Raw genomic sequence first — 10,688 nt, forward strand, 5'->3', positions numbered from 1 at the left:
TAAGTGGACTTGTTTGAAGGGCTTGCACCTCCATGATGTAAAATATCAATATCCTTACATATTTTTGTAAGCCCACAAAAATGTGACATCAAGCCTGGGCTGAGAAAATTTAGGCTGCACAAAGATTTAAGAGGTATTCAAGACTAAACTGAAAGGATGAGGATGGAAAATTAAAACTATGAAGTTACGTTATAACTAAAGAGACCTGAAAGAGGTACCAAGAAATTTTTATGTGACATCTTTGGAAATTCTTTTGCTAATTTTGTATCTTCAAGTAGCTTCTTTTTTTTCCAGTGAAGAGACTAGTTCTATTATGGATCTAGTCATGTGTCAATAATTATGCCACATGTGGGTTCAAGACTAGGTCTATGAATAGCTATGCCACATGTGGGCTCAAGCTTAATAACAAAAGGGGATTAGGAAGGACAAGGGAAAGAAATGCTATACAATAACAAACCACTAGAAATTCAGAGACCACCTGCTTAAGTCCTGAGTCATTACATCCATAGGATTGTGATAACATGTATCCTGTTATCTACCAAGCTACATTTTAGATTAGTAGGGGTATAGTCAATGCTCTAGGAGAAAGACTACCATTATAGTGTTATTACTATAAAGGACATCCTCACTTCATGGTAGAGCTTCCAATAAGAAAGGCTATGGTTGCCATACCACCAAGCCAATCACCATCGTCACACCACTTTTTTGCACATGTTGTGGCATAGACTGCATGTATAAGGATTTCCCCTCATAAGGCCTGTCCTAATGTACAATCATAATAAGGAGAGTGCCCTGTGTATATTTTGGATATTTAAAGTGGTATAAATTTAATTTAAATTTTATATGTTTATTTGAATTTTCTCATTTTTGCCAATGTGTAAAGAATTAATTGCTAAAAATACATTACATGTCAATAGTTACGGTAAATCATCTTTAAAAACTTTTTCCAATAACTATTAATTACATGTTTATATAGGAATATACATATTTATACTTTTATTTATATTTATAGTTACATTGATCTCTCTATTTTTTTACCTCGTTGTCTTGGCTTCATCATATTGTCTCACCTTCACATGGCGGTAGTAATGCTTGGGCTAACTCTTTGTATGCTGACCAACAAAAACCATTAAATTCTTATTCACATACAATTGCAAGAAAAATCACGAGTATAATGCTACCTACCTAGGTAGTCTAGCATGACTAAAGGTGGCCATGATCTAATTCAAATATGGTTAGACTAATACCCTTTATAAGCCCATGATCAAATTCAAATATGGCTGATCAGTACCCTTGATCAGTACCCTTTACAAGTTCATATTATAATCTTGAGCTAGAGAAATTGGTATAATGCATGAAAGATGGTAGGAGTTTCATACACAAATGCACCTATCATAAAATTTCATGGCACACTTAATGTGATCTAGAAAGTGGATCTACAACATTGACTTTTAACAAACATCAAGGCCATTTTAAAGATCTTTGATTTTTGCTTTATCCATATCCTATTACTAAAAGTTGAAAAACCTTAAAAAATGACATGCTTTGAGGCCCATGGAGCATGCATGTGCACGAAAAGGTAGTGATTTCATATGGGTGAAGGAGCCTAGGTAGCTTTTCCCCTTTCAGACAATAAGGAATTCTACAAACTCTCCCCCTCCCCCATAACATGGTGGGCATGGTAGGGGTGTGGAAAGGCATGATCTCGTGTTCATAAATAACAAGCAGTAGGATCAGGGGTGTCCTACTTCACTCCTAACAAGTATGTAAACTCCTTTAGCATTGTAGGGGTTAATGCTCATGTTTTTGGAGTGGATTCCACTCGTAATCACAATTACAAGATATTCCCTTGGCTACAAGATCAAAGCCTTATGGGCTTCAAAATCATGCAAAAGGTAAATGAAATTAGGGCTTACCCTTCCAAGAGATGAACATAGAATGCCCTGATGCACTAAGCTTCAAATCAAAATAAAAAACAATAAACTAAACACATCAGGAACTCCAAAATCGTATGCTTTTTGGAGCATGACCTCCTAATCACAACACCGAGCAATATCCCAATAGCTTGGAATAGATGAATGAAAAGAGCTAAGTCATTAAATGGATAGAGAAGAGCCCAAACTTTGGCAAAGTGATTCTGAGCATGGGCTTATGTGTAGACACCTTAAACCTCTCTATAGAGAAGGCTATGTTTGAGGGTGGGTCGAATGAAGCCTTGAGGGGATCACTTTCTATATATGTAGCATATCACCTTAGTGCAAAGAGGTTTTTTTTTTAAAATTACAAGAACTATAAGATATGTATATGCAAGAGGGGATTAAACAAATAGTTCTTATGTGTAATTTTTTGATGCTAATTTATAAATGTACTTTATTCTTTTAATGCAATTTATTGATGTTAATTTATATGTTTGAAATCCAAACATGTATACTTACAAAGGGGGGAGTTGATCAATTACAGTAAAAGATGTAAAAATGTAACTAATAGGGGTACTTTAAATAATGCTTTTGTGGACACATGTTATAGGAGTTCCCCAAAAATGAGGCTGCCCTCGTCACTGGTGCTCTGGATGTGACTCAAATTTGTGAGAAGCATGCTAGCAAATATATATTGGGATGGATGCTGAGAAGCATGCTAGCAAATATTCATAAACCCTTTCATCATGAAGTGGAAGTTTGGTTGAAAAGTCTGTGCTAGTGTCCTTGAAGGTTCAGCATGTTGGAGGGGTGCCCCCTAGAGAGAGACATGGTAGGAAACAACTTGGGGAAGAGGGGAGTTAGAAGAGAAAAAAGATTCATTTTAAATGGGGGGGGGGGAGCCCACGAGAGAGAATCAAGGTGCACTTACAAAAAGACACAAGGAAGCGCCTCGGAGCTTAATCTTTTCTTTTGGGCGATGGGTTGATTCCTGCTCTCTCTCTCTCTCTCACTCACACACACACACACACACACACACACACACACCACACACACACACACACACCCATTCATAGCCAATATGTTGCACAAGCCTCGCTCTCCAAGCTCCGGCTTGCGCAGCTCGGGGTGCAAGCTGGCCGGCTGGGTGAGCTCGGGCATCTACACGGCTTTCTTCACCTCGTTGGACCGCTGCTCCTGTGTGAAGCTGGACACCATCGACATGAACGAGCCCAAAGACCAGCCCCTCCTGCAACGGAGATCTCATGCCACCGCCACCGCCACTAATCCACATGCTAGCAGGAGAGTACACCGATCAAGCCGTAGATCCTCCCGCGAGTCGACGTCCGGATCACAGAAAGAAGACGATGAGGAGGAAACGTCTGCTGCTTAATCCCTCATCATCAATCATACGATTGTGTACCTAGTTTGTGCCTCAATTCTGCGGTTACTTCCTTTTGTAACTCCCCCATCCTTCCTCAATCTTCCCATTCGCACCCTTATATAAGTTTACTGTGGGGCTAACAGCCTAAGCAGGTAATTATACTGTTAATATGTTTTGATTAATGCAAAAGTTTGGATGAGTCCATTCTATTTTGTTTTGTTAATTCTACTTTTCGATGGCGTCGTTTACATTTTGTATTTCATACGGGCCTTTGAGTTTTTTCGCACGTAGATTTGCAGCTTTGAATTATGGTGAACGCGTAAACAATATATTACTGAGTTTTAGAAATTTTATTAACAAATTATTACTACGCATTGGGGTTAACAGAACGCTGGCACTTGAAGATTGGGTGATTTTGGCCAATTAAGTACTGAGAAATCAGCCCAACTGAGGACAGCCCACCCCTTCCATCCTTCACGTTAGGAACAGCCTTTGAAATTCTACATATATTTAGGAACAGCCTTTTAAATTTTACATGTAAAATAACGACCGAAATGGCAGAAAAAATGGGCAAAATCACCTGAATTTTTTTCCAATATACATACACAAGCACACACCCAATTCCATTATATACAAAGCGCACACCCAATTCCAATATATACAAAGCACACACCCAATTCCAATAGATCTTTTTGTAGATATACAAAGCACACACCCAATTCCAATAGATATACACAAGGACACACCAAAGTCCCAGAGGGTATATCGAAGCATAGGTACATGGTTTTAACCTACCTCATATGGTATGTAATTTCAGTACCCCATTCTCACAATACAAAAAAGAGAGTACCACGAGGGTACGTGCGCTCGTCCTCGAACATAGATGTCTTATCCCTTGCCCCCCAAAAAAGGTACCACATGGAGCACAACACTTCTAAATATTGGTTGCTTTTGAAAGCAATGGACAGGCCACATTGGCGAGCTCTACAAATGAGTCGCTCGATTGATTGAAATGAACACCGTGCATAGTGTGGGTAGGACCATATGTTGCAATGCACTCATAATCTTTGATGTCCATGGCAATCAATGTCCCTAATCCATAGTTGACAAAGTCACTAATGTCAGAACCTTGCAAATTAGTCACTCGATTGATTGAAGTAAACACCTTGCACAGTGTGGGTAGGACCATATGTGGCAATTGGGGCACGATCTTTGATGTCCCTGGCAACTAATGACCCTAATCTAGAGTTGCTGAGCTTGAGGAACTAGATTGAACACTAATGTTTCAATGTTATTGTTGAAGATTGAGGTGGAAACACTTAGATGAAGCATGGTGATTAATGTGTAGGGATGGCACTGATTGTACCATATGCAAGGATGGGAACAACTCGAATACCTTCCAATAAAGGTTACCTTTTTAACGCGCACCCTTGCCCTTAAAAATTGATACTAGGTGTATCTAAGTGTATTTTATAATATATATATATATATATATATATATATATATATATATGATAGTACGGTCAAATTTTGCATGCATTTGACGGCCAAAATACCCAAAAACAGGCATGATAAATCAAGCTTGCTCGTAAGCAAGGCTAAATTTGAAAGCCTGCTCTAAAAACCATAAATAAACTAGGTTGACCTTTAAAATATATATTTTATATCTAAAATTTAGAGAAAATTTTAAAATAATGACCTTGTAAAGGCCTCTCTAAAGGCTTGGAAGTTGGATGCTCTCTGAAAGGGTTCAAATTTCAGCACTGCTCCTAAGGGGGAGCGTTTGGCTCTAGGCCACAATCTGGGGGACAAAATCATCCCCGATTGATCATTGCACCACTAAAAGCCACACAAATAACTAATTGGGAAACCGAGAAATTTCTTAAATTTTTATTCCTCTGGGTAAATTGATTCACAACGATTTGATGATTGTAAAAAAAGTTAAATTATTGTAACCCGTCGGTCGATATGGAGCGTTGAAATCCGTGCGTGTGTGCAGGTGGAAGCGTGTGCAACTCAAAGTAGTCTTCTTTTTTTTTGGGGGGGGGGGGGGGGGGGGGGGGTGGTGTTTGAAAACGGCTCTCGTGAGCGTGCGGAGAGATTAGTTCTCGCAACTTCGCACCCGTCGTATTCGCCAAGAGACAAAAATGGAGGTGAAAAGCCCTCCTACCTAGCTTTTACATATATTTAGGAAATTTTACATGTGAAATAACGACCGAAATGGGCAACCTTCTCTTCTTTTTGAACAATAGTTATATATATATATATATATATATATATATATATATATAGTTTTAAAAAAAACAAATTTCCATGCAGTCTTTCACCTAGTTCCAAGCTCATATCCACAAACTCTAAGGCTTTACAAATCCATGTTAAGAAGACTACATATTAAATTCAACCTTTCATCTTCAAACACAAAAGGGTGCCCCCAGAAAATCTTCTGATCCCAGAAAATCTGATATCCCAGTTCTATACAAGCTTCAATCATAGCTTCAGTTGTGCACCCTTTGGGAGACTTTCTCTCCAATACATCAGCTTTTTTTGTCTACACTTTTACTACTAGCCTAGTTCCCACATGGTTCCCAATAAAAACAACATAGGTGTAGACAATTTGCTTCTCTTTTAGATACCACCTCTTTGTTTTTGGCCCAAACTTCAATGGTTTTGTTTTCACATCCATCAATGTATAACCTTGAAACATAAAAAGAACCTCTTAGTTTTACCTAGTATGTATGAGAGTCACCCTAGTAGATATAGAGGTCAAGCTATGCCGATTTGCAGGTCCTGAATTAGCTGTACCATCTCATCCTTATTCAGCTTGTTCACATAATATACAAACCAACACATGTATATACATTTATGCATCAACTCTGTCACATCCACCCCAAGAATGGTTTCTTTTTGAAAGACTATGCAGTTTTTGGTATTCTGTATCTCCCACAGATAGCAAAACCCCATCACTGGCTGCCCATCTCCCTAAAATCCACTCCCCCCAATTGGCCTTGGATTCCTATATTGTCAAAGACCCATTTCCCAATTCTACCCCATGTCCCTCTAACGGTAGGGCAATCCCAAAAGGCATGTTTCCCATCTTCCAGAGCAGTCTTGCATCTAGGACAACATCCATTAGTAAAGTTTCTGTGATGCAGCTTTATCCCAATGGGTAAAGCCCATAGGCATATCCTTCATAAGAAAACCCAAGACTTTACAGAGGTACCTATCTCCCATATTGCTTTCCATCTCCTCTTCTAGCTATTAGGACTCTAGTTTACCCTCCAAATTTTATTACAATAATCTACATTCACCTCACTTTTCTTTAACTCCTTGTATATGTCTAAAAAATGGGCAACCTTATCTAAAAAATCACCTTAATTTTTTTCCAATAATAGATATACATACACGAGCACACCCCCGATTCCAATAGATATTTTTGTAGATATATATACAAAAATATGGACATCAAATATCATGACTCAAAGATCATCAAAGAAAGGTACTATAAGGAGTACAATGCTTCTAAATATTGGTTGCTTTTGTAAGCAGTGGACAAGCCACATTGATGAGCTCTACAAATGAGTCGTTTGATTGATTGAAATGAACACCCTACATAGTGTGGGTAGGACCATATGTTGCAATGCACTCACAATCTTTGATATCCATGGCAACCATTGTCCCTAATGCATAGTTGACGAAGTCTAGGAGCTAGATGAAACACTAATAATGACACCCCATGATCATTGAAAATGTGAGGACGAACCTTGCAAATTAGTCACTTGATTGATTGAAGTAAACACCTTCCAAAGTGTGGGTAGGACCATACCTTGCACAATGTGGGTAGGACGATTGAGTCATGATCTTTGATGTCCATGGCAACCAATGACCCTAATCTAGATGTTGCAGCATTATTGTTGAAGATTGAGGTGGAAACACTTGGACGAGAAGTATGGCAATTAATGTGTAGGGTTGGCATTGATTGTACCTATCTGCATGGGAACAACTCAGTACCTTCCAATAAAGGTTACCTTTTAACGAGCACCTTTGCCTTGAAAAATTGATAGAATAAGGTAAAAACTAGGTGTATCTAGGTGTGATTTATAATTTATGTGTTTTTTTTGATAGTTTACTCAAATTTTGCATGCATTTGACAGCCAGAATACTCAAAAATGTGGCATGGTTTTGAGAAAAAATCAAGCTTGCTCCTAAGCAAGACTGAAATCTGAAGGCCTTTTCTAACTTTCAATTTGAAAGCCATACATCAACTAAGTTGACTTTAAAAAAATATATATGTTTGTCTAAAATTAGAGAAATTTTGAAAATAGTGGCGCTGTGTGGCATTCTTTTTCTTCTATAGAAGGGCTTTGATGCTCTCATAAGGGTTCAAATTAGGCCACCGCCTAGGGGACAAAATCATCCCCGATTGATCATTGCACCACGATAACTAATTGGGAGCTCGCTGAAAACGAGAAATTTCTTAAATTTTTATTCCTCTGGTTAAATTGATTCACAACGATTTGATGATTGTGAAGAAAAGTAAAATTATTGTAACCGGTCCATATAGAGCGTTGAAGTCCGTGCGTGTGCAACTGCATGCTTTTCAAATTAGTCTAATTATTTTAATTATTATTTTGTTATTTGGGGGTTTGATAAACGACGCAGCGCTCGTGCTCTAAAAAGGCGGTGAAAAACTGATGCATGATGCGCTGCGTGGCCTCCTAGCATCTTTTCACGCGCACCTTAGTATTAATTTATTTGTTTGCTTTTGGCGCCGAAGGAGTAGGTATATAATAATTAATAATATATATTAAACGGTGCACGCTCAACGTGGGAAGAATGAAGCCAAAAGCAAGCAGAAATCTCCGTCTCTTGGGAACGCACGTGGCGATGAATTCGATACGCAATAGATTCAGAGCATTCCTAAAAAAAAAGAAAAAAGAGCACAAAAATGTTGTTTTGCATTTTTAAACGGAAATATATCCTGTAAGTTTTTCAAGAATAAGAGTTTTTTTCCAAGGTTTCAAGAATAAGGGCTTCTAAATTCTCATCGAGAGCCATTTTTTTGTTTACGAGGTTTGAGTCTTTACCAGCCACTTACCTGATGCCACATGGGTGCATGTACTTCCTAGTTTTTTTTAAAAAAAGTCCCAAATTTTAAACAAAATGGCTTTGGAGTTTTGTAGCCCTTATTTTTAAGAACGATTTTTTTAAATTATCAACAAGCACAAGAATTATTCAAGAGAGACAAAAATTACAATATCTGGCAGGGATACAGCACTAGGATCCAAAGATCACAAACATATCCACTTCAGATGCGAAACCTGCATTTAACATACATTCTAGTAATAAAAATCTATTGAATTAAGGGACGTTCCTTAGTTTCTTTGGCTATAAAAAGATTTTTATTGAGCGGTGATTCAAGACTCTCCTTTTATGCAGGTTTATGTCGGGAAAAAACAAATGCTGAGCTCTCATTGATGCTATGTGTCATGCCTAAACTAGGAATGAGCTTTCCTTTTTCTAGCAAAAATAGCCCAATCCTACCATGAAATAAACAAACTTGGATGGCGTTTCCTTATGTTAACATTAAAAAATCTTCTGTTACACTTCGGCATTCTCTTATCAAATATTGCCCCTTCTGTGTTGCAATGGTTCCTTCCAAAAGACTCATCTACAGAACCTCATATTCTATACAAAATGCATGGTTGTGTGCATGAAGTAGCTTGTCTAAGGGGTGCTAGAAGCTCCGCCCCACATTATGCAATAGTAGAGTACATTTGTTTGAGTGTACTTTGATTGCTATGTACTAGTCAAATGATAGAGTACAATCATAGCAGTCTAAAGCCTACATTAAGACTTCTATTTGCAGTCATTCCAGCTACTATTTATCATAACAATCTCAAGCTTGCATTCTAGAAATTGTAGCAGTCTCTGCACACACACATATAGACACAGTCACACACGAGCTCAAAGAGTGAGAGAGACGAGGTGCGATAGTTGGAAGTACTCGATGATAATGATAATGAATGTGTGGAGTACAAAGTACTAGTAGCCCTAGCCCTAGAGCTAATGTGGCTAACACACTAGAGTGTGTTCACATGGGAAAAAAGCCATGCCGCCGCACAAGGTAAAAAGTGACCGTGTGTACGGCTGTTCACACCAGAACTTCCAATGCTAACAAACCCCCCTGAAGTGAATGGTGTGAACGTGTATATGGTGTAGCAGACTACCCTGGTAGACATAATAAGTTCAAAGCCTTGCAAAAAGCCTCAAACTTTTCCCTAGAAAGGGGCTGTGTAGTCACATGAGTCAAGGCAATCTCTCCTGCATGGGGCCTTTCCCTGACATAATGATAATGCAACTCAATGTGATGTGTCAGTGCATGAAATACCAGATTCTACACGATTGTTAATGCGCTGCTCTGAATGTCAGTGAAAATGGTGGTAGAAGATCGCTGTCTAATACCAAGATCTGCCAATAGACGGCAGAGCCATACACACTCCACAATAGCACCCTATACTCAGCTTTACAACATGAAGTGGCCACTGTCAATTGCTTCTTGTTGATTCATAAATGCATGAACTACCAAGAAGGAAACAATTACCACTAGTTGACACCCAAGTGTCATAACATTCTGCCCAGCCATACTGTTAGTGCAAGTGGACAAGCATAAAGAAAATGCATTACTGCTTCACTGCTTGTAATGCTAAGTGCCGGGAAATGCATAAATCTGTTCAACTCTGACACTGCATACTGAATGTCAAGACGGCTAAGGCATTTGACAACCTGTTGAATAAACTGGATACCTAAATACTAATGCAAAAGCCCCATGTCTATAACATCAAATGCATGCTATATTTTAGCAATGAAAGCTGAAATGTCATGAGCAAATCAATCCAATTATTATGCATCAAAAGGTGTTAACCTGGCAGACATTGAAACGTATTAATTTTTACGTCATATAATTATTTTACGTATTCTGAGTCATGGGCCGGGCTTGTCGGCACCACATGTAAAGGGTAAGGAGATTGGGTGATCGCCGATGAGAGGCGTACCTCGAATTTCATCAGGATAAGGGTTAGGATGATTGGCCGACCATGTGTGGACGCCCATGTGTGAATGGCCAGGTCACATATAAAAGTCAAATGTGACCTAAAACCTCTCATTCTCTGAGTGTTGAATACAAGGAGTGCTCTTGCTTCATCTTCTCCATCTCCTTCTCTAGCGTGTGTGTGTGGGTGTGTGTGTGTGTGAGAGAGAGTGTGTGTAGCAATCGAGCATTGCGTGGCGGCACGGTGGCGGTGGCAGCTCCTTCTTCATCGTGATGCGAGAATCCTTCATGACGGCGGTCTGAGCGGTGAGTGACACACCATCGCTCCCTGTTTTGAGCT

The sequence above is a fragment of the Cibotium barometz genome, chromosome 44 (genome assembly GCF_041138505.1).
Source record: "Cibotium barometz isolate CiBa-2024 chromosome 44, ASM4113850v1, whole genome shotgun sequence".
NCBI lineage: Eukaryota > Viridiplantae > Streptophyta > Polypodiopsida > Cyatheales > Cibotiaceae > Cibotium > Cibotium barometz.